Source organism: Oxyura jamaicensis, chromosome 17 (genome assembly GCF_011077185.1).
Source record: "Oxyura jamaicensis isolate SHBP4307 breed ruddy duck chromosome 17, BPBGC_Ojam_1.0, whole genome shotgun sequence".
Taxonomy (NCBI): domain Eukaryota; kingdom Metazoa; phylum Chordata; class Aves; order Anseriformes; family Anatidae; genus Oxyura; species Oxyura jamaicensis.
The window spans coordinates 3,243,044-3,268,184 of NC_048909.1; the positions used below are offsets into that span (position 1 = coordinate 3,243,044).

The 25,141-nt window shown below is 44.4% G+C and overlaps 1 protein-coding gene across 2 annotated transcripts in view; it reads left to right on the forward strand.

Moving 5' to 3' along the window:
* Positions 1-25,141, forward strand: part of PAPPA (pappalysin 1) — a 363,136-nt gene that overhangs the window by 106,257 nt on the left and 231,738 nt on the right. Inside the window, exons 1-2 of one of the 2 annotated variants that reach the window (XM_035342003.1) lie at positions 14,867-14,884; positions 21,542-21,865. The gene's annotated coding sequence lies outside the window, so the exon portion shown is untranslated. Of the gene's footprint in view, positions 1-14,866; positions 14,885-21,541; positions 21,866-25,141 lie in introns of those variants that run through there. The other variant, XM_035342002.1, reaches the window with a different exon arrangement.

Genomic DNA, 25,141 nt, shown 5'->3' on the forward strand with positions numbered 1-25,141 from the left:
CTGAGCAATACCAAGTGCAGCTCTTCAACAATTTGTACAAGTGGGTTTTTGTCCAGAACACCCTTAAATAATAATGCTAATCTTCCACATAGAAAAGAAATTCTATTTCTAAGTAATACACTGGAAAAAAACACAATATTTTAATTCAATTAAATCACAATGAAAAGCAGAAGACTTAAATAGATTGTCTGTCTAGTATAGCTGCTAATCTGTCTCATGTTCAGCGATCTGGTTCACCCTGCATAATCATAATCTATTCTGCATATGTTGTTCCAGCCTGACTGCATCCCAAAATATTTTGCAGAGTTAATCAAATGCAGCCTGAAATTCAAAGAACAGGCGAACAGTTAAGATGTATATGCAAGAGATAAATGTATTGCTTTCAGGTACAACTTGGAAATAGATAAAAAGCCTCAGCTCTTTCAGGGCACTGTCTCAAAGCTTCTGAAAGTGTATGCAGTAGGTCCTGTGGGTGCGCAGAGGATCGCAGCGTTTCCAGGTGTGCTGCAGCTTTGTTTCTGTATCTATGAGTTAATGAAGAGGAGACAGAGGATGTTCAATCATCCCACTACGGGCAAGCAAAGTTCAGTAGTCAGATTTCTTTCCCGCTTATAAGATGTCTGAAGGAATTAGCAAAACTGCCTTTGAAATCAATAGTGTCTCCACTGCCTTCACTCGAGCAACATTCATTTGCACCAGTTAAGAGTTTAGGCTGAGACCTCCAAAGAGAGCTAGGCACCTAGATATCTTTTGAAACTCTGGGATTTTTCCCAGATGCTTCTCACTCAGAGCTTTTGTGATTGCCTGACTCTTTCCATTTCTCAAATTCCACTTTTTTTTTTTTTTTTTTCTTCCCTTGGCCTCCTCTGACCCAGCCTTACCCTTCTTTCCTTTCTTGATGCTTCCAACCTTCTTCTGAACCATTTACCCTTTTCTCTGATCAAAGTCTATTTTGGTCTGAGTTTGGGAAGAAATTCTCTTTAGTCAGTGTTTTATCAGAAACACTTGGTCCTGTGCTACCAGTCCACAACAGCATTATCATTCTTAGCTGCTTTATTAGAAGTTGTGCATAAGCCTATTTTTAAGTAGGAAATCAGGCAGAAGCAAGCCTTCTGTTTCCGTCCAGCCACAGCTTTCAGAAGTCCTCAGCTTAAATTTCAGCCATTTCTAATTAAGAGCTCATCAAACTCCATAAAACCCGCAGGCTTTCCAAGGATCTCTTGTTAATGGCCACACTTAGAAAAAAAGAAAAAAGAAAAAAAAAAAAAAAAAAGAAAAAAGTACTTAACTTTGAGTTATTTTGCTTTCAAAGTGCATTGTGTGCTTTTGTCATCATCTTTCTTTTCTTTCTTTGATATCTGTGGAGAAAACGTCTTTGGAGATGATTTGGTCAGATGAGAAATTATCTATTCAACATATTAGCATTTAAATTTGCTTTTCAAAATGCTTTTGGTCATCAGCTCATACACAAATGCACAAGCATGCACACATGGTCGTGAGTAGGCCAGTTGCATGATATACTTTCCTAAAGGAAAGCAGAAGCTTTTGCACATTTTTTTAATATTATTTAGACGTTGTTAATATCCAAGAAAATGTTGTCTTTTTTAAATGGTCTCTGAGCTATTTTTGAAGCCAAAAAATATGCATCGACTCGTGCTCATGGTATCTGAGTTTCTAGATAATACAGATCCTGCTTTTGCATTACTTTACTCCCCATAAATCAGTCCCTGAATCAAACCCCCTTAAAAACATAAGTGCAAACATAAAAACTGCAAATGATAGCATAGTTAGTCTGTTACTTAAAAAGGAAGGAGAGGAAATAACAAATGATACAGAGAATGAAGTATTCAATGCCTTTTTTGGTTGCTTCTCCAAAAAAAAAGGTTGATTGTGATTGTATAATAATGCAGTAAGTTTTAACAAGGGGATCATCTAAAATAGCAGAAGACTGTGCTGGCTAAAATGTAGGTAATTTAGATGTTCGGCAATTCAGCAGGGCCTGATGAAATCTACCCTGGAGTACTTTGGGATCGAGCTGAAACAATCCCAGAGCGATTAGAGATTATCTTTCAGAGTTCGCAGATGACCAAGGTAGAGTCAGAGGCCCGGGGAAGGGTAAACATAGAGCCTATTTTTACATAGGGGGAAATGAGAACCAGGAGGATTATGGAACAGTAAAACCCACTTCAATACCCCAAAAGTTTCTAGAATCAGCTGTTACAAGCACTCAGAGAATAAGAAGTTAATAAGAAACAGCAAATATGGATTTGTCAAGAGCAAATCATGTCAAACCAGTACAATTTCTTTGCAGGACAGATGAACTAGTAAATAAAAACCAAGAAGTAGATATGATCTGTGTTGATTTTTAGTACAGCTTTGCATGCTGTCATTTGTGGTGTACTCATAGTTGAAGAAGTAGAAAAAGGTCCTCAGTTTTGAATTGCTATGATGTGGGTGTATGACTAACCTGTAAATTAAGGCTCAAAAAGTAAATAGGGACAGTTTCCTGTCAAGATGGGAGGGGATGTCAAATGGGGTCCCTCTAGGGTCTGCCCAGGGCTGGGGAGTGCTCAGTACTTCACTGACTGTCTTGGATGTTAACAGAAAAACCACGCTGATACAATTTGCAGAGGTCATGTTGGGTAGAACTGCAGCATTTTGGAAAGGAGAAACAGAACTCAAATGATTTTAATACCTGGTAATTTGAAATTAGCAGCCTGAAATGCCAGGAAAAAAAAAAAAAATCTTAATGGTTGATGAAATCAATGCAAGTGCAGATTAGAACGTGAAACAGAAAATACTTCACAAGGGAAGCAGTATTTACAAATTAAGACAATTAAGGATGCAGGGCACTGGAAGATCATAAACTGAATATGATAATATGATATAATGTGATAAAAGTGCTTCAGAAAAGACAATTCATGCTATGGAGAGCTTTAGTGAGACTTGTCGGTAAAAGACGAGGGGTAAACTTTGCTTTTCAGGCAACCTTCGTACAGCCTTGGCTGTGTTCCGCTTTGGTTGTGCAGATTAAGAAAAATCTTGACAAATTGGAGAGAGACTAAAGGAGAGCCGTAGGAATGATAAGAGGTTTGGAAAACGCAACCTATGAGGAAAGATTGAAAGAATTGGATTTGTTTAGTCTAGAGGAGGAAAGACTGATGGGATGTGATAACATTCCTCCAATATGTAAAACATTGCTAGAAAGAGAATGGTGATGAATTGTTCTTCATAGCAGCAATGAGTAGGAGAAAAATAATTGGTGTGAGTTGAGATATTAAGAAAAGCTTTCTAGCTTCAAGTTCAGTGCTAAAATAAGCTGTGTGAGAAGGTTACTGGGTCTGCTTCTTTGGAGGTCTTTAAAAAAATTTGGTCATCTCTGAGGAATGGTCTAGGAGTACTTTATTCCCTCTGTGAGGGAAAAAGCTAGATTGCGGCTTTGGGTGTCTTCTGGCCCTTACTTCTTAGTTTGTAATGGTAAATGCATTTCAAGATTAGACTGAGTAAAATATTAGGAACTGGCAGGTGGATGAGTGTTGATAGTTTACTTACTCTGTTTTTTTCAGAGGGATTAGGCTTTAGAAGCATCAAAGTTCTTATAATCATGAAAGATTTTATTCATTCAACATTCGTGTATGGTTTACAGTAGGTGAGGAACAAAGTAGATGAAGTTTCATCAAGGCTATTCTAGTTCATATATTATATAAACTGAAATCTCCCGGCCAAGTGTCCTTTAACTGAAATATCCTTCGTGTTCTGGGAAAGGCATTGTGCCTGTCTCATCTGTGGTTATTTGGACAGCAGACAATGGGGAGTAATTGTTCCATATGATCTTAGTCTTCCTCATCAGATCCTTGGTGGTGCTCATACAGTTCTCTGCCTTTGTTTGGCTTTTCTTCCTTATTGTGCCATGATTAGTGATGAATGCATTTTTTTAAAACTGATGGTTTGTTATTTACAACTGACTGAGAGAACTGTGACCAGGTGGAAGTGATGTCTTGATGCAGATGCACCCATCCATTCTCAAACTCACCACTGACAGGTGAGTGTTGCTAACTGGAAACCGAGTCCTCTGTTTTTAAATCACAGGTCACTTTTTGATACATAAGTCCATAGAGGTTGGGATTGTCAAAGTGTCGAAGAGCCCCAGAGACTTAGAGCTTCCTGAGACTGATGAACATCTCATTGCTGGAACTAGGGATAATTTGGGATGTACTTCCTTTTTTCCTGTTTCTTTCTAGATTGCGACTGGAAGGGGATAAATGGTATCATACAATGTTTTTCATGCATGACTACAGAAATGGGATGTGAAGGTAACATAATTGCAGGAGTAGCACACAGGTTTTGCATAAATTGGAGTGGCCTCCAGAAAGGCCAGATGCCTGATGCCTAAAAGGGGACACATTTGATATTTCATGGTGCTTGCAAAAACAAACCACAAAAAGCCCCAAATACTGCTGTTCTTTCACCCCAAGGTGCCTTTTGAGCATTTCCTTAGGACTAGTCCATACCTACTTCATGGTAGGCCTTCTCCAGTGAGGGCCAGCTGGCACAGTGCAGGGCTGGCACTGTGTTAGCCCACTTGGGATTGCCTCTCCCACAGCCCTTTTGAAGCCCAGCTAGCTCAGTACAGCAAAATGAGCTACAGTACGGCTGCGGTTACAACCCAGTGCCCACAGTCACTGTGGAACAGCAGCGCAGGATGTGCAGGATACCGGGGTACTCGAAGTTCGGTGGTTTTGCTGGCAATTGCCCTAGCAAGAAGCAGAGAAGTGGAGGCTGGCAGTTGTCTGCGCTCCTAGCACCCCGTCCTCCCTCCTGAGGTGCTGCTCTGTGAGTCTGGACAGTGGGAGGCAATCTTCCGAATGTCAAGAGCTGGTCCTTGCCTCAAGAAAGGCACCACTGATCTGCATGTTTAGCGTTGGGGTTGCTGTTTTTTGTGCCATGGGGGCTGAGATGCCGTTAGGTAGCCTGAACGTAGGTGTGAGGGCGGCTGCGCAGCGTTGCTGGCTGCCCCTGCGCCTGACCCTCGCTGGGGCTGGCCCAGCGCAAGCCAGACCAGACGATTTCCAGCTGCACCGACCAGTTCCCAAATTCCAGTCTTAAACCTGGGACCAAACAAAGCGATATCCAGAAGGTTTCTTGTTCAGGGTGTGTGTGTGTGTGTGTGTTAAGTGTGTTGTTTTGCTGCACAGCTGCACCATCCCAGAATAAACTGCCCTAACTAGAGACAGCCTGCATGGACCAAGGAGACCTCTGCCTCTGGATCGGTGCTTCCACACAGCGAGCCTCTGTGCAATCCCACCTTCACACTTTGCCTGGGGAACAGGAAAGGTTAAAAGCCAAAGCTATGTGTTATGTTCCCGCAGCGAATGGACTTCTTTTCTGATAAAGATGACAGGCGAGATGTTCCCCCTCCCCACACACACCTTTTTTTTTCTTTCCCCCTCGCTGATCCCTTCTTCTCACCCTTCCGCTGCACACACCATTTCTTCTGCACTCCACGTTATAAGTGGGGGAGATTTCTTGAACCAGGGGCCTCCTGCTTAATGCACTAAGGATTCAGTCAGGCCAAGAATGCCTGTAGCATATGGGGAAGGAAAAGGCCAGCAGTGAGCAAGCTTGGACAGATGTGCTAGAGAGGGAGCGTGGTGCTAGTGGGGGTGGAGAGCGCTCCCCCCAAGCTCTCCCCCCAGCCGTGTCGGAGGGAGGCCAATCAGGAAAAGCGGACCCTTTTTAGGACCCCAACAGTTAGGGAGAGCCCCTGAGGCATTTTTGGCCAGGAGGTTGCGCGCACACACGCGCACACACACACACGGAACAGTTCAGCAGCAGTCCAATCCCAAGTGACATGGAGCGTTTTCTTAATTCAGAGCATATTTCAGGCTTCGGTTTAAGGGAAAAAAAAAAAAACAACAACACACACACACAAGAAAAAACACCAACAAACCAACCAACCCATAAACCATAAAGAATCTATTGAAACAATTGTAACGGGAAAAAATAGAATGTGGCTGCAGCTGAAGCTGTTAGTGAGATGTAGGGGGGAGATGAAAAATAAAAGAAACAATTACCATTTTTCCCTCAGGCCTCAGATCAGCCTGGCACAACACAGACCTGCACGGGCTACTTTCCAAAAACCAGAGGTGTCTCCCCAAAAAACACTGCTGTCTTTGGGTGAGCTTCTGGTTGAACGGCGCTGTGCGATAGGCACGGCTCTGCTCATTCACAGTTTTGTAGGGCAGCCTCTCTTGTGTTTCTCAGTGTTGTTTTTCAGGTAGAAGCTTGACGCCGGATGATCGGTAGGCTGTCATCTTGCCTGTTCTTGCTGAGCACCTTCATCTGGGGATCTCAAAGCACATTCAAAGCCAGAGGCTCGCAAGCTTTCCGGTGAGGTGAGGCCATCTGATGAGACTCCCCTTGCTAAATGGAGAACCAGACCCTTCAGAGTGTTCAAGTGATGTTTAAAGGGTGCCTGGCAGGACTGGGAACGGAGTCTAACTAACTCCAACCCTCCTGTGTAAAATCCCTCTGTTGTGTGATCCTTCCTTACTCTATTTCTTTTGTTCCACATACTGTTAGCAGTTAAGAATTGCGTGTCTGGGCATTGGCACCCTATACAAAGAGCAATTGAGTTGGTCCCTGCCCCAAATCCCTTCCAGTCTTTGCTCTCAGGGACAATTTTCCTCTAAAGGTAATTTAGATCCACAAAACTCTTAGCACAGCTTGTTCATTGCTGCCAAGGACCTGCAGTGCAGGATGCGTCTCCTCAGTTAACATCTGTTTTTTGACCAAATCGCCTCGGTTTCTGCATGGGCCCACAGCTGATATAAAATGCTGAGAAATTATGACTATTTTTGTTGTTTGGGTGTTTTGATTGTTGTTGTGCCTTTTTTTAAAAAAAAACTGCAGTTCATTTTGACATAATGACCTGGATTCTACTTAGAATTGTACCCAGGCAGTTCTGAAGTTACAAAAATTACTCCAACTTACCCCAAGTGCAGGGAGGTGAAAAAAGAGGAGGGGTGTCACAAGCAGGGATCTTTGGCATCAGACCAACAGGAGCAGTCGGTGTCCTGAGGAAGAGATGCATGTGCACGTTAGGAAGCAACATCTGCTCCTAAGGTTTCATCTTCATGTGCTGGCCATGAGCGTGCTGCCACAGAGAGAAATGTGGCTTCCACAGGCGGCATCATCTATCTGCGTGCTATGGGGTTTGGGGTGAGGTGTCCATGTGGGAGGTTTAGGCATGCTGACCCAGATTTTTAGTCATTTTTTTTCTGTCAGTTAGGTCAAGAATAAAGGAAGCAGGCAAAGAAAGCTCAATTTCAGTGGGACCTGAGGTGCCTGAGAAATCTGTCACCCAGTTTTTAAATTATACTTAAGCACTTAAAAGTTTAAGGGACCGTGTATTCTTCCACTGCTGTCTGGGCACTAGTTTGAATTCAAATCAATGAAAACTCAGTAGGAGTTAGATGTCTGGAAATAGGTCTCCTATTGAGGACTTGAAATGGAGGGTGGAGCAAAGCTTGTGTGTTTGACAGTGAAGCAGTGCTTTGTCACCCAACATTAATTGTCCCCATAGCCCCTACAGCTGTGTTCCAAGGAATTCCTTGGGTGTTTCTGGCTATGTTTTTACTGGTTTGCTGTTCTGGCTCTGTATCTAATGCTCACCAGGATTATCCATAGGCAAATAGGAAGACTTTGCAATGAAAGCAGTAGCAGCAGTTTCCTTGGCTTTAGTGGCAGCCTTTTGGGACCTAACAGCGATCATTTCATCTAAAATTACACATTGGGTCTAATGGCTCTGATTTAAGAATCTTCATTCAGCTCTGTATCACCTAAGGCACGAGGATGCCTTGCCGGCTTGAGGACCAGCTATTGAGATTAAAAGGAGATAGTGTGGCATTGCTGCCTTCTCCAAGGAATGCAAGACAAGCAACCTCCAAACAAAAAGTCATTTATCGTAGGGGTCTCTAGTGAATTTGGAAAGCCTGAAAGCAACACAGGATGAAACCAAAGTGTAAGGGCACGGGATCTCTTTTCTTTGTCCCTTGTTTGACATTATAGGATTAATTATTATTTTTCAAATTCTTAATTTCCTCACACCTTTGGGCATTTTACGCTTTTTTGTGTAACTCCCTTTAGACCAAACATGGACTACCAACCCATCCCCGTCAGTTGATCTTTAGGTTTGTGTTGTGTTTACAGTATTCTGCTGAACTCTGACACGTCGTGCTTCAGCCCTATCTTCTGTTCACACAGAAATCCTGGCCACAGTGCAGGCAGGGCCATACACCAAATCCAGCTTGCTGGATGGGAAGGTTGAAGGTGTGGAGGTAAGATTTCCAGCACCTTCTAGTCCTATTGCCTTGTGCCGAGGGGATGTTACTGCGTAGTGCGGCCCTCAGCGTGACCTGACCGTATCAGAGACCAGTGTATTAGGAAACAGCATTTCTCCTCTCCGTCAGCAGAGAGCTCGTGCTCCAGACCCATATTTCAGGGTCTGGACCCCAAAACTTTGTCAAGAAGTTTCTCTTTGGATAGGGTGCACCGAGGCCTCGGTGGCCATAAACTCCAAGCACGTTGCTGCTGCAGGCCTCGCCCGGCGGGTGTCTACCGGCGGGGGTAAAGGACTAGAAGGTGCTTCCCTGCAAGGTTCCTCTTGGAGTTTTGTTTTGATTTGCATCTGTTCCTTGTGTGGCTTAAAGTTTGACTCAGTCTGGACACGCGCTTGCTGTAAATGTGTTTTTTCCCCGATAGAGGTAAAAGCATGAGGTAAGCGAGGTGTTGCAAAATGTTGGTTTTTGCTGGGTGCTCTTAATTTTCATGCATGGTCACGGAGGGGAATGGCAAGTAGTCCACATAGGCCCAAAGGAATTTAGAAAATACAAAAGGAGTTAAAAACCAATGCTTTAGCGGGTTAAGGGATGAACGAGAGATCCTCTGGGTATCCAGATAAATGGATATGCTGGTGAAATCAAAGAACTGCGAGTTCAAGTGAGTGTTTACAGGCTCCCAAATTCAGTTAATTTATGACATGTTTAATATGTTTTTACAAATGTTTGCTGTACTCAAGTAGTGACGATGCTTTATTTGGTCAGTAAAATTCCATCCTGCCTGCAGTACGCAAAGACCTGAATGTCACAAGGATGTTCTGTGTCTAAGGAAAAATATTCACTCTCATTTTAAACAGATATTCCAAATTCTTCTTCTCTTTTTAATAGAAACTTAAACCTGTCACTGAAACCACTAACAGGACTTTCCAATTCTCACTAAGTGATATTTCTGTTTTTTTCTGGTTTCCATTCTTTCTCTTTTTGTTTTATTTATTTTTTTTTCACCCTCTTTCTTCAGCATAGCAAGATTGGAAATTAGTGCTGGCTTCAGGCCATGGCTGCATCTACGAGGCCATTTAAAGTTATTGCTCTGTGCTCCCTCTGGGCCAGTAGGAAGTTCAGCTGTGATCACAAGGAAAAAAAAAACAAATGCTAGAAATAATAATTAAAAAGAAATCAGAAGAATATGTAGTTGCTTTCATGCACTCGGAGTCATGGGTGAGGAGAATTGTGAAAGCAGCTAGAAACAGTGAAATGTGTCTTTTTGTGCTGAGATGCTGGGATTGCTGTGGTAAGATTCAGGGTCACAGCCAAGGGAGCTTTATACTGAGTTTGGGCTTCTGGCCTGTGACTTCCACATAGGTGTAAATCAGGAATAGCTCTGCTGAAGCTGGTGGGCTCAGCTGCTGTGCAGTTGGAGCAAGGGAAAGTTCTGAGCATCTGGGCAGGTGGGAAAGAATTTGTAATTTTTCGTTCCTGTTGTAATTCTTGCACATCACCTTGTGCAAGAGCCTGACCTGAAGCGAGCCTTTTTTAGCAGCTTGGCTTGGACTAGGATTTGGAAGGTGGATGTAAGGTTGGTTGGTATGGGCCAGCATTTTAGTGAAAGAATTTGCCTTCTTAGAAAATATCCCTTTGTGTAGCTGCAAGACTTTTGGCTGCAAACAGGGAGTTGGAGACAAAGTACCAGCCTGTACATGCTCACACAGATAGCCTTTCTGCATGTACAGATTTGTGGCTTTTCAAAGTGTTTGTGTGGACACTTGAAAGTATCTAGCTTGGTCTAGTGGGTATGAAAAAAGCAGATCCTGGCTTATGTGAGTGCATGGGTAGCCCTAAGCCCTTTCTTACCCTCTTTTTTTGCTTGAAGTTGAATGACCCGATCCTGTAAAATCTGTCCCCACAAGCTTTCTTTTCAGGGTTGTACAGCAGTAGCTTCTGGGCAAGATTTGGGTTTGTTCTTGAGACGCAAGCACAGTTTATGTCTGTACAAACAGAAGTTTTCTAGGAGGGAATCAAGGGAAGCCTTGAACACATTCACATTCAGTGAAAAGGTGGAGGAGTTTTCAGATTCTCTGTGAGGAGGGAGGGATGTTGTTTAGTCCTTCTCCCAGCACCACATATACAAGCCATGTCCCAGATCCATGAAACACATTATGGGGTGGTAAAAAGATGAAACTTTTAAATGAAATGAGTCACCAGAATGCTTCGGGTCCTTCTGATGTTTTCCAACTCACAGCAGCTCTGCATTTTTATTCCTTTGAAAACTCAACTTTCCACTCAACTCTGAGGTGATTAAATCCAGACATTGATGGAGCTAAGGTCCTGCTTGCTATTATCTGACCAAAAGGCTCCACAGTTTAAAAGCAGCTCAGGACAATATGTGATGATTTGGTGGTTATTCATATGAGGTTCTTGGTGGTGCTACATGCTTGAAGCAGATGTTCCTCTTTGTCCCGTCCCCAGCAGCTGACAGTCTGTGTAGGTGAGGCAAAGAAGTCTCACATCACATCCTTGGTTAGCAGACCAAGAAACGATGTACTTTAAGACTGCTTGTCCTACAGCTCAATTCAGAGGCACATCCATTAATTTGAATGGATATAGGCCCACGCTTCCCTGAACAGAGATTTTGCCCTATATTATAAAATTTAGGAGAATTCTTTCAATTTCCACCCTTGGGTTTCCAGTTTCTCCCATGGCAGTCAGCTGGCAGATTCTGCACAAGAAACTCCTTGCTTTCCTGTTTGTTGTGAAGGGTTAAAAAATAAATAGCAGCCTGTGTTCTGGGGTGCCAAACTTTTTTCTTCTGCTCCGTCTCCTTTTGATTTAAAAGCTTTGTTTATCTCTCTGTAAAGTCACTGGCAGGCCATAAAGAGATATATTGCCTTGGTGCAGACAGCACAGACTCCGCTCCTGGGAAAGCAATGGACTGTGAAGTTGAGTATGTGCGTGTGTGGGCCCGCTCATAATTCAGGAAGGGTTCTCTTTTGGGAAGCTCCCAATGGACTCCGCCTGCAGCCGCTTTCTGCTCCTTGTAGGAGAAGTGTGCATGCATCCAGGAGGGTTGGTCAGGCCCTCGCAGCTTTTGATGTTCCCATAAAGCCATCACTCCAAGGCTTGGACTTGCAAGGCTATTGAACTCAGTCATAATATGGTGGATAAAATCCACCTAGCGGTTTTAGGATTTGTATTTTTTTTGATCAAGAAATAATGTCATGTCAGAGCCCAGCTTGCGTGGGTGCTCCTGGTTTAGCCAGTGTAGAGTGGGGAGATTCAGTGTCCATCCTGCTGCTTGGCTTCGGAGAAACCACTGGTGGATGAACCTGCGAGCCTGCACGGTTTTGCAGGAGCGGGACTTGGGGAGGCGGAATAGGTGAATTGTTTCTGTCTGGCATTTAGACTGCAGAAACTGCTTATTTGGCTGAGCAGAGGAGACTTGGATTTAATCTTCGATGGAATTGACTTGTAATGTCCTTTTTGCTTATCACCAGAGGAGGAATCTACCGAAAAAGAGGGCAGAGCACCAAGTGCAGCTGAACCGCTGCCAGCAGAAAGGTTATTGATCCCCTGCAAGAGGAGATAGGAACCTGCCTCTCTCCTCTTTTAATAGCAAGTCGTGCTTTGTGGGAATTCCCTACCTGGAGTTACAGATTTCCAAAAACCTGAACCTTGAGAACGGGAAGTTGGGAAGGAGCAGACCCCACTCTTGGAGAGTTTCCTCCACACGGAGGATTAGCATGAGAACGACAGATCATTTCAATCCCACTGCCTTTCTCAATACATTAAGTGACACATAGCCGAGAGGAGCCCCCTGAAGATTAATGCTTTCTACAGATACAGTTTATCTTTGGAAACTCCACCAGCATATTCAGAACGTGGGCCCTCCGACTGCCACTTCCCCGTCCCGCAGACCATACCCAGCCCGTTTTCCTGATGGTGACCCAGAAGGGGCTCTGGCCTCGCTCGCTCTCCTGCAGCTCTGGGTCGCTGTATTTAAAAGGCTGCTAATTGCAGCCTCCATCTCAGCTAGTTTGCCTGGGGAGAAATCATTAATACCTTTTTTACAGCAAGGGCAAATCTGAGCATTGCCTGCAAATCTGCAGGAAATTACTTTTCAAGTGACCGATGATATGACCTCTGATTTCCTAATGATCTAGGAAGAGTTCAAGCCCAAGTGCTTGTATATGCGGAATGCCAAATTTATATATACAAAGCATCATAATTACTGTCATGGAGATTTACAGTGCTTTACAAATCATTAATAATCATAATAATAATATTTACCATAACTCTTTCTGGCAGATTAATTGCAATTCTCTTTGACCATCCTCGAACTACTTTCCTTATAACATCTTTCCCATTGGCATGAAAATTAAGTACACAAAACATAATATATTGACTTAAAGGGTGGCTTTATTTGTATGTGTTTATTTGATACAAACCCAGCTATTTGCTATTGAAGTGAAAGCATAAGCATCAATGAATCAGCACATCTTTTAAGACAGAACTGAATATTGCTACATTTCAATACGACATTAGTGGGTAATGTGCTCTTAAATGGTTTAACAGGCGAGTGTGATTCTTGCTGCTCAGTTAAGGTACCATATTTGCAGTAACAAGTGTATATAAGGAGCATACTCCTTTGAGTGAGAAGCTTTCATGTCTTTCACACTTGCTTTGGGGTGGAATAGCCACAAATGATAAATGTCAAGTTTAGGTTAGACTGACTGGTCTGTAATTGATGGACTGAGCTGATACAAATTCCTCATTCTTCTCTAAATACCATCAAGTGTAGGAGATTTGGAGAAAGGAAAAAAGTGAGAAAATGTTTTCCTGTTTCCTCCACTCTCAAGCTCCTCACTATAACAAGTTTGGAAACAATTTCAGATGGGATAGAAAATAAATGTAGGCATAAAATATATTTTTTAGTTTTAAATTCTGTGTTTCAGTGTATTTTCTTGTATTTTTATAAGATAAAAGTCTTTATTATGAGCTATTTTATTGCAGCAGTTTCATGAAATTTCCTGCCATTTTTGACAACATGCACTGTTCCTGCCAATGCCATGGGTGTTGTTTCTCTTTTATGAATTATTCTATCTAGATCTGGTTTTATGCATTACTAGAAATCTGGAATTAATAGACCCTTATCCTATGGCTGATTCATTCATTTGAAAGGGCAGTTAAATTGTTATTCATGCTTTTTGACATTGCTCTGTTATCTATTAAAAGGAAAAAAAAAAAAGTCAGGCAATATTAACATTTTGTATTTTAGTTTCATGCTTCTCTTTGTTTATTCATCCAAAGCACATTCTGGGTGTAAAATGATCATTCCACTTGCTGTGGTAGTACAGCTTTGGTTGGGAAGAAGTCATCTGCTTAATTGTTTACAGGAATGCTACCCACTGGTTGATGGTTGAAAAAAATCTGGCTCTGAGACGTACCACTCACATCTCTGGTTGTGCACACTGCGAGCTGCAAGGAGCATGAGCGAGTCAAAGTCGCACAAACATGTAACTTTATATTGAAGTAGTGCTTCAAATGTATTATACTGTAATTTAGTCATTTGTCAGACCAACATGAGCTTTAACTGCATTTGGTGTTGCGGCATTAGGCTCCCTACCGAGGTACAACAACCTGCCTATTATGAAAGCTTCCCTGGGATAACAGACAGGCATCTCTGACACCTCTAACCTCGGTGCTACGTCTCGTCAAATGCTCATCTCTGCGAGAGACAATTACAAACGCTCATGTGTTATAATGCAAAACATGGAGCTATTAGAGCCTGCTGACATGGAGAAAAATCGTAATAGTATTTCTCTCCCACATGCCTGTCCTTCAATTTAATTTTATAGAGGGTGTCTCATATAATTTTTTTACGTTTCTAAAAAAAGACTTAAAGAATCTTTATAAAAGAAAGTGCCAAGCTAGCTAAATGTAGAAGTTGCTGCCAATTCACCCTTTAATACTGTTAAAACAAATGCAAATTTACAGGCACATTCATACCAAAGCTGTGTGCCAAAGGCCATCAGAACTAAAACCATGTTTTAGAATATACATGTATAAAGTGGGTCTGATGATTCACACAGTTTGATGCCTGGAGACAGAGCACAGTTACATGATGTTCTTTAATCTATTTCTAATTTATGTTGTGTTCCTTGGTCTCATCCGTCAGTTCCTCGTTCCACGTGTCCGGCAATAGACGGTGCATGTGCGTGCGAGACACGGTGGCTCGCCTGACGGGGGCCGTTCTGTGTTTATTCATATATCCTCCATTCGGTTTAATTCCAGAGAGATAATTGCCCATGAACGCGTTCTCTTTTCTCAAGTAAATTAGAGGGTTTCCCATCTGGTGCATCCTCCTGAGACCACAAGGAGTTTTCTGAGAATCTGCAGTGGTTCAGGTGGAAGGAGACTCCCAGCTTAGCCGTAACCTTTGAGGTCCTTCCTATTTTCATACTGACACCTATGTCATCAATCCCATTACAGAAAAATTCCTCTAATCGGAAAAGCCTGCTGGTGGAAAACCTGTCCTCATCCTATGAAAAGTAAGAGGTACCATGGGGATGTTTTTGTTGTTAGTGAATCATATCTGGTAGGAGTTGTTTCTTTTCCTTCTGCCACACCTCCAGCCCCCTCCGCGCCGCCCAGCCAATTGCTTTGGCTGCAGCAGCCCGGGGAAGTATAGTGTGCAGTAATTGCTTCATTGTGTTGCTTTAAGAGGAAAGGAAAATAGCTATTACTGTGAGCAAGTGCTTCTGTTTTTTCCCCTTTTGCTCTTGTGTGTTTTGGTTACGAAACGTATCCTATTCTGGTTTTGTGAAACTTTCTGTTGCGCAGGTGGAAGGCTGAAAACGGGCATAGGCAGGTAACACAGGCATTGGTAGCGGGAAAACATTGGCTTAGAAAAACGTTCTTCATTTATAAAAAGTGAAACTAATGCTAATTTTCCTCTTGATCCTCTTTATGGAAGGTAACAAAGCAGCATAGTTTCATTCCTGGAAAGCACGCCGAAGCTAGGCTCGATGCCTGTGTGCTTTCAGCTCATCTTCAGTTACATAAAAGTTAATGGAGATTTGACTTTTGAAATTACTGTATGTGCTTGTTTACCCATTTGGCTATAGATGTAAATACGGAATTTAATGGTCAGTCAGCGGCAGGGATAAAGCTCTATAAATTTGGGGTACTGCCTGTAAAGGAGCCGCTCTTCCATAAGGCTGTTCTGAGAAAAATGAACAAAAAAAGCCCAGCTCCAGTAAACGGAGATCAGACCCGTTACTGGAGATATCTAGAAATTTATGACTGGAAAAGGTATTAGGTTGTGACCTGATGGTCTCCTGCTGCTGAGGCTCCAATGGTGATTAGGAAGAAGTGATTTCATTGCCATATGAAGGCTGCTGCCCTGAGTCCTGCTTTGTTTTTCCTCATTGAGAAGCAGGACATGGTATTCGGGGCTGAGAGGCAGAAATGCCTCCCTGCACATACACACACAGCGTTATCACTGCCAGCTCAGGGCTTCAAAGACCCCTGACTGAAGCTCTGTGTGACTAAGTCCACTTAATTCCCCACCTAACAAAAAAAAAAAAAAAAGAGTTCAGAAGTTCAAGGGACTTTGTGCAAACCGCACGCCTGTGGTTGTCTGGGCTGTGCAGTGAAGGGTTAGGCTGAGTTGCTCGGTGTGCCAGGCCTGGTCACCGTCCCGTAGCGCTTCCTTCTGAGGCAGCCAACGGCCAGGAAGGTTGGGGGGCTTCACACAGCGCTCGGGGGGGGCTTCACACAGCGCTGGGGGGGCTTCATACAGCTCTGGGGGGGCTTCACACAGCACTGGGCGGGCTTCACACAGCGCTGGGGGGGCTTCATACAGCTCTGGGGGGCCGGGACCACTCTCAAAACACAGCCTGAGGTGTCACCTTGGGAGCTGTTCGCTGTGAAGTGTTTGGAAGCCTTGTCCTGAGTTCTGGGAATGTTTAGCATAAGGTTGTGTATTCACAGCCGTGACAGGCTCATATATAACCCTGTATAGCATCCCCCTTTCCTCCCGACTTGTGTAACTGTTAATAGTAGTAGTCTCCTATGAAGCTTAAAGTACAGAAAGCATTTAAAGCTTATAACATTTATAGATTGCTACAGTAGCAGGAGAATCAAGCTAATGAAAGGATTGGGTGGCTGCCCTGAATTAATACGACCATAATCTAATTCATTTTAACTTTTTTTTGCTGCGTATAGAGCTGTCCTGTCCTCCGGCAGCATGCTGAGGCCTGCTGGGAGGCCACTGGCCGAGGACAGGAGGTGCCCGCAGGACCATAAGAAGTGGTGGGGAGGCACGGCCGTCCTCCATGGGGCAACGGGAGGGCTAGGAAAGGGCTGGAGCTTGAGAAATGAGCAGGAGAATGAGAGGTGGAGACAATGCAGTGACTTCTGAAGCAAGCTCTCTGCTGCAATTTGCAATAGAGATCCCCTCCCCACCCCCCAAACTATTCCCATAGCATAGAGCCTTCTTGCACCCCGAGGTTGTTTTCCAGGCTGCTCTTTTCCATTTATGACCACACAGCATTTTACCCTTCTTTCTCAGCCCTCGCCATTCCTTAGAGAAATTGTCAGGAGAATACTTCTTAGAGTTACAACTCAATGTAGGTGCAGTGAAATGCATTTGTGATGCCTGTTTCTGTTCTTTGTTCCATCCCCTCCTGTCTGTTATGCTTGTTTCAGCCCTAAAGGAAGGATTCCTCAGTGCTCCATAGATTATCTTGTGGAAGCTTGAAGGGTGAGGAGGAGCTTTGGACCTGCAAGTGGTCAGGTCGAGGAGCTGGAGGGGAGAGCAATGATTTTGAGAGGGAGCAAGGCACTGTGGATTGTTCTGATGGATTCTGGTGAACTGTGTTACTGGATCACTGAGTCCAAGTAAATGTTACAGCACAAGTCCACATAACAGCCAGTTTATCCTTCTGACTTTTTCACATTCTTCTGACAAGCTTTGTATGACACTGTCTTCTGCGTACAAACTTTGACAGCTCTCCTAATCGACTAGAGAGCTATAGAAAATGTAACAGTGTAATAAAGGACTATCATATTCTTTTTCTTAAGCCTGAATCCACGCATACCATGCTAGGATTTCAGTAGCTTCTGAGTGCTCGTAAGCTAAGGGATGGGCTTGTTCTAGGATGTGGAAAATTCAGTGAAAAACAAGGCATTAAAGAAAGTAATAGCTGGAGACCATTGAATGGTGAGCACTGTTCTTCGTGGACCTGTCCTGAACTCGTGCCCCAGCCCAATTGGAGGATTGGTGTTGTGCTTGGAGTAAACATAAAACCAAAGCTGAAGCCACTTGTGCTCATTAAAGAACCCACGGCAGCTCTCACTGTGCTGGATGAGCAACACCTTGCCCTGGTCAGACACTTGAGCGACTCTCTTCTGTGCTGATTGCAGCTATTTATAAGGATTGCAGCTTATTTAGGAGGCTCCCTCCATCACTTTCTTTCTCCATTTAGTCAATGGAGGGAGAGTGCATCTAAATTAAGTTTCTTCTCTAACTTGCCATCTGAAAGTATGCTTTTTTTTCTCCTACAAAATACAAAGTCTCAAGAGATTAGTCTAGTAATTTAGGCTAAGATGGGTATCTAAAATGAAGTGGTGTTTACATCCCCGTTCTCTGAATGTGTCCTGCATCTTCATTCAGATAAGACATGCCTTGTCCCTTCCTCCTAAATTACAATGTCATGTTAAAGTATTTCCAAGGTGACACATCCATCGCGCTCCCATATGCCTCTGTGAACACCCAGATGTGTATGGGGCTGATAAAACCTATTTTATTTGAGGGACCTAGCAGGCAGAAAGATACTGCCTTCAGTAAGAGAAACGCTTGCAAATGTTTGTGCATGCTCAGGGATGAAGAAATATGCTCAGTTGAGGGAAATCATGGTCCCACCCTCAGGTAATACATTTTGCAACTACTGCCCTTTGATTTAGGGCTGGATTGAAGTGTAAGTGGGTGAATGCAGAACTGCGCTGCCCAGATCTGCTCCTGACGAGGTGAGGTCTGGGTGAAGGGGTCTGCAGGGACAGAGGTGTTCCCTGCAAGCAAGGACTCCTCGGGCACATTCGCTGCAGCTCCCCACTTGCTGGGCTCCACCTGCTCCATCCGGGATCCTGCAGTGAGGTGCCTGTTCCCATGGTTGTACATCTCTCGATGCCTCAACGTCTCTCCAAGGGCTCTGGGTGCCACCTTGGGTGCTGGTCCCACTGCCAGTCAGCCTGCAGAGCCCTGCTGCTCCCACACATGTACCTGCTCTCTCCACCTAAATGGTCTAGGACAGAAGCAGTGAGTGCCCATGGTTAGTGTTTACTTTGTTAATCCCTTGGGTAATCCTGCGGACAACCCAGACACCTGACTTCTGGTCTTCTCTGGAGAGGAAACCACAGCTCGCACAGGGGTGGTGCAGGATTCATGGAGTATTTACCATTAAAGCTCAGCGTCGTGAGGTGAATTGTGCCCATACTACTGCTAAGCCATATTATAAAGTCTTCCCTTAACCATCTGAGGGCAAAGCCCATAAGCTCCTAGCCCCAAGGAGGACCTGCAGGGCCAGGCCATTTCGGGATGGACCAGGGAACAAAGCTGGACAGATGCAAATGCAATTATTTGGTTATTTACGCAGCAACTCCCTCCCTGTTCCTTGAAGAGACCTGGAGCCGGGCTCCATCAGGGAACATGCTGCTGGTTTGGGCAGGAAGCATGGCACGGGGGGCACCCGACCTGGGTGAAAGACAGCTCCTCTGACTCATCAGCCGAAAGCGAAATGAGCTGTATATATTTAAAGCAAAGCTCTATTTTAAAAATTAATGATCTGCAAGGGAGAGAGGAGAAACTGCTTCTCTGTAATACAGAAAAAGGCCCTGATGACCACAGCCTGGGTCCCTTTCCAGATGATGTCATCATCAGTCTAAATAATAAATTTTTAACGATGTGGAAAAAAAAAAAAAGAAAGAAGGAAATAAAAAAAGAGGGGGACTCTGTTTCAATGAGGAGTAAAAGTAACTGGTGGCAACAGGGTCTAAGGAAAATATATGGTTGGGTGAGGTTTCTGCCCTGTGTAATTAGATTATCCCAAGTGTAGGAGTGTACTGCAAAAGGCACATTGAAATGCCAGTAATTGAGTGCTCTGTGTCTTCCCCTGCCGAATACCCATGCCGAGTGGAAAACTGGGGGTACTTGGAATATATATAAGGCAGAGAGGCATTCTATAACCGGGGCTGCTAATAATAGGCAGTTAAGATTAGAAGGGAAAGCATGGGCTCTCATCAGCCCAGAGACCAGGGGATATTTTCCCCTCATAAATAACAGGCCACAAGAAATCTATTCAAATGGATTTGTGTTTGGTTGACAAATGCATGCAGTGTATTACCCATGGAGAGCTCACACTGGCCCTTTAATTCAGCTTGAATTACTAGTTAACACGTTCATTTGTAAGTATGCTCGGCTTTGTTTCGTAGCCACCCCCTGGACGTGCATTGCCCGTGCCTGGGGGCGGTGTAGGCAAGGTGGGCTCGGTGGCTTCGGGGAGTTTGTGGCACCAGCACGGACTGAGGGATTTGGGGTTTTGCACTTCATGCTGGCTCCCCATCATCGGCAGACCTCGGGCGTATTCCGTGGGATCCCAGCCAGAATTGTCACGGAGAAAGCAAACAACAAATCAAACCTTAGCTAATACTGGAGTTGTGCAGGCTATCAGAGTGTGTCTGATGGCATTTTAAGCTGTATTTTAAGTGATCTGACTTCCAGATGTTATTCAGGGCTTGAGGTCTGCAGGCACTGTGTATTCCTGTAGCGATGGTCCTCCCCATGAAGAATCTACAAGCTAAGGAGACCAGATGGCACCTATTCGGGTGTGATGGTCTGGGGATCAGTTGTCCAAAGGCAACAAAAAATTCACGTCAGTGTATGGACCAAAACTGTGCTTTGTGAATCTCAGTCTTGTATTTTCCAAACTGAATTTTCCGAACTGAACTAACCCCAACCGAAGTTTTTGTGAACCTCAGCTATCTGGACCTCAGACCCTAAATGAAACAGATGTATTTCATGAGGTTTGGGGTTTTGTAACAGGAGATTTCCATGCTTTTAATACCCAAATCTACACCTGTTCCTCAAACTATAAGGGCTAGATTTATGTCATGTACCATAGTGGGCTGATCCTAACACCCTTGTCGTGAGACAGATTTACTGTAGTTGTCAAGACAGATTTGCTGTAAGAAGTCAATACCTCTCAGCCTGCCGGTGCCTTAAGGAGAAAAGGACTGGATGTTTAATGCTGTAAATATTTTATTCTTGCTCTGCCATACAAACCTTGCATGACCTCTCAAAAACAACTTCTATTATGCCCCAGTTTCTCATGAATAAACTGAGGACAACAACACTTCTCAGGGTGGAGGGCATGACTGATGAAAACAGGAGAATTCTGTCCGGGAAGATGTAAAAAAAAATAAAATGTGTATTTTCCCTTCTAGGCCCTATTATTTAAAATTAGTTCTTTTCACTGTTTTTATTGCTCCTTAAATAATCACTTTAGTTTCCTTTCATTTTTTTTCTGGCACACAGCAGCGCACCTTTTAGATGCCCCTCAGCCTTTGGGTCTCTTGGTCTCTCTCCAGTGCTGCTACTGTTCCCGTAGCGAGGGAAGAAGGCATCTTGGAAGAATTTGGGGGTTTGAAGGGACCAGACAAGATGCTGAAGTCAGCAAATCTGACATGGGTCTGTCCAGAGTGGAAGTGCAGAGGAATGAGACAAATATTCAGGCTTGACCATCAAGTACTTTTGTCTGCTCTGCATCCCCTGTGAGAAGAGGGTACATTGCTGCATCAGGCAGGACTCAAACCCCCAGGTCACAAACATGTCCCTTGTATGCCCTTATTTCCCTAAACACTGTGAAGGATACGCTGGGCATTGGATTTTCCGATGGGTTAAAGACTCTCTCATCCATCAGAGTCTGGCCCAGCCTTGAGCACAACTCACATTTCACCGGTCCAACACATACTTACAGGCTCCTTTATATTATTAGCTCGCGTAGAGTTTGCCGTGGATGGACAGTTAAATGCTGGCTCTGCTTGTGTGTGCTTTTTTTGTCTGTTTCGGTTTTGGTACGGAGCTTATTTCTGCTCAGGGCATTGCAAAGCATTCAGAGTAAGTATGCGCGTTTTCTCTTTCTGTACAGGGCAACGGAGTCGGTTCAGGAAAAAGATGAACAGTTTGGATAGAAGAACACGGAGCTGGCCACGAAAACTGATAGCATGAGCTGCCCCTGTTTGGTGGGACAGATAATACTGGTGGGAGGACTGGAGTCACCTCGCTCTTCCCTGGGTGTGCTGCACCGGCTGCCGTGGGGTTTTCTCCGAGCAGAGCTTGGAGAAACAACGGAGAAGTTGCCAGGGGCTGTCTGGGCGTCCCGTGGATGTGTGTGCAGAGGAAGCATGAGCCATTGCACCAGCTATTTGGCAGTTGAGGAGCACGTCTGCGGAAACCAGGCCTTCTCTGAAATGTGAGTTATGCCATTTCTCAAAACTGCGTGTAGCAAGAAATGACTGGGAGGCCAGTGATTCATTCTGGATTAATGTAAAGGTACCAGAGGGGCTAATATAAAGGAAGAAAATTGATACTGGCTTTGCAGTGCCTGTGTTGCAGAAATGTGTACAACTGTTTCCCAGGGAAAGAGTGGAACAATCCATTGCGATATTAAAAACAAAATATACCCACCCAACAACAAACAAACAGCCATGGGGACGTAAGGGATGGTAACGGTGCTTGGAAATCTGTAAATCAGTGCAGACTGCACAGGTATTTGCTTACTGCCATACATTTCATTGCAGCTGAAAGGAAAGGGCCCTTGTGAGATGGAAGAAATGGTACGAGAAAACGCTTGAATTGTAGCGCTGTGATTGTTGTGTAAAATACACTCTGGTGTGAAGCCATTGGAATTACACGAGGGAGGGATTTGACCCTTTGGGATGAAGACTCTGGAGAAATTAAAACTAGCTATAAAAGCTATATATAGTTGAAAAGGCTATGGTAACATTTAATACGATATGAACCATGTTCTATTCTTTACAGAAACCCATATCTGTAAAAAAGCAATTAGAAGTGCTTCCCTGAAAAAAGGCAATTGAATGCAGTGAATGAACTGCAGGAATTGTACAGTTTCCAGAAAATGGTGGTAGTGAAGCATTTGTGGGATCCATAAAGTCACCATAAATTCCTAACTGAATATGGATTCACTCTCCAACTCTAAAACCACAAGATTTATTTCCTGCTGGCAGGGGAGGTGAAGTTTGCAGAGTTAGATCTGTCTCGAGAATGCCAGCAGGTGGTGAAAGCTCCAGCATGTTCCCAAGAATGCAGTGTTCCCATCATAACCTTGACTGGCTGTGTCCTTGCAAGACAAGAGGAGACAGGCCTGCTTTGTTGTTGTTGTTGAGGACGTGTTGTGCTCTCCCAGGGTGTAACCACACAGGTGGGAAAGTTCACCAGCGTGTACCATGTCCTGTTGCAGATGGATGATGTAGTGGATACACTGCTGGTTCCACTCAGGAAGATCTGGTTTTGGTCAGACGCGGACTTCAAAGTCGCGTGAGTTCTTTCTGTCTGGGCAGTGAGGATGCTCATGGGCATCCTGTCCAAAGTCACACCGACAGTTTTCTCTCAGTGAGGATGCTTATGGGTGATTCACGTGTTTGGTGCTACAAACATGAACGATGCAGTAAAGGTGGCTCGTTGCCTTTCTGTGAAATTCCTCATGTCTCCCAGGCTGTGGCTGTTTCATGGGCATATGCTTTGGGGAGGAGGTATTGCTGCGGATGGTGGTGGTTGGTTTTGGTTTGTTCCTTCCTCTGTTCGTTGACCTTGGCCTGTTCCTCTGGGCCTGGGCTCCAGTGCAGCACCCTTCAGACGCGCATCCCATAACTGCGCAATGCTTCTCCTGCTGGATGTAAGAAGGATGCCAGTTCAGGAACCCAGAACTTGTAGCTGCTGACCACCAGAAAGGTGCACAGTAACATGGGTTTGGGGTCAGAAAGCAGGAGGATAAGTCACAATTTCAGGTGGGACAAAGGAAGGCAGGGCTGGTAAGGACTGAAAGAAGCTGCACTGAAATGGAGAACTCTGTGGCTGCAGAAACTTGTAATTATTTGGGCCCTGTCAGAGATGAATGGCTATGTCTCTTTCCAAAGTCATCTGCATAGCTGGGTAAATGTGATTGCATTGATTTAGCGTGTCTTCAAGAGTCTTTTTACAACCACAGGAGCTAGAAATGTCTTTTGTTGTTGTTGCTTTTTTTAATGAAAGCTGACGTTCTGGAGCACGAGTCAGCAGGAAGCGGGGGCAAGTTTATTGGCTGTTTTGGTGGGGCCTGGAGAATAATTCTTCCTTTCTCCTGTCTTTTGTCTGTTCAGACTGTAAATTCATTGAAGCAGGGACTGCTTTCTACTGTGTGTTGTTACAGCACTTGCTGCAATGGATCTGCATTCTCAGCTAAATCCCCTAAGGCTTAACAAAATATAAATTAGGATAACGGTGTAATACGTTATACGTTAAATGGTTGTGGGGGGTGGTTTGTTTACATGAATTACAACCTTAAAACAACAACAACAAAAAGTCCTTCTGAACCCCTTGTGAGGCTTTTTGCTTTGTGGCAAAATCTGGGCGTTATTCTATACCACAGCAGGGCAGCCGTGGGGTGGCTGTGCCCTGTTTCAGGGGAGAGGACATGGGCTCTGGTCTCACATTTACAGTGCTCCAAACTTCTCTAAGTTGTGCTCGCTGTTACCACTGGGAAATTGCTCCCTGCAACTCCTTTGCGCAGACTTCAGTGATTGCCTCGTGTCGCACAGTCACAGAATCACGGAATGATTCAGGTCGTAAATGTCCAGAAAGATCATCCAATTCCAACCCTCTGCCATGGCCAGGGACACCTCCCACTAGGCCAGGTTGCTCAGAGCCCCATCTGACCTGTCAGAGCTTTGACACCCAGGAATATATCCCAGAAAGACAAAGCGATTTATCCTTTCTTCAGCTCCTGTGTCAAGGAGGACTCAGCAGTGCTCGGTTAGAGGTTGAACCAGATGATCTTAGAGGTCTTTTCCAACCTACATGACTCTGATTCTATCAATCCTCAATGCATTCCCTGTCTATTTTGTTAAGAGAGAATGCAAAACTGAACTGGGCAGATGTGGCAAAGAGGAAGGATACAACAGGGGTGCTGTAAGCCCTGCTCATGCTGCTGTAGGATTTGTCTCATTCCTTCACATAAGTGCAGAAAAGGACATGGATGGTCAGGGCTTGGGATCTATGCTGCCATGCGTGTAAGAGCTCAGAAAAGATACGTGGAGAGTGGTGGGTGCCCTCAAAATCCAGAGCAGATTTGCTTGTCTATGTTGAGTGAGAAATGGCTGTTGTAGTCCTGCTCAGCACCCTGCTCGTTCAGCCTGTCGTCTGCGCCCTGTTAGATGCTTTGCTTAGGGTAGTGCTGACACCTGGGGGTCTACCACAGTGCAAGGCAGCAGAAAAGTGGCCTCTAGCTCTTGTTTTGAGTGTAGTTAAACTCAGCAGCAGCAAAACTTTCTGTTACTCAGATACTGGCAATCTTCATGGAAGCGCATGGCCTGTCTGTCTCTCTCCCAGTGCTGCGCTGGCAGCTCTGAGGTTGGAGGCAGTCGGAGACGCCTTGGTTTGGCTTTGCAGCACGAAGCAACCCTACAATTGGCAAATATTACTGCCATGGACCAGCCCTGTGAGCGGGCTGCTCAGTAAATCCTTCCTGTGC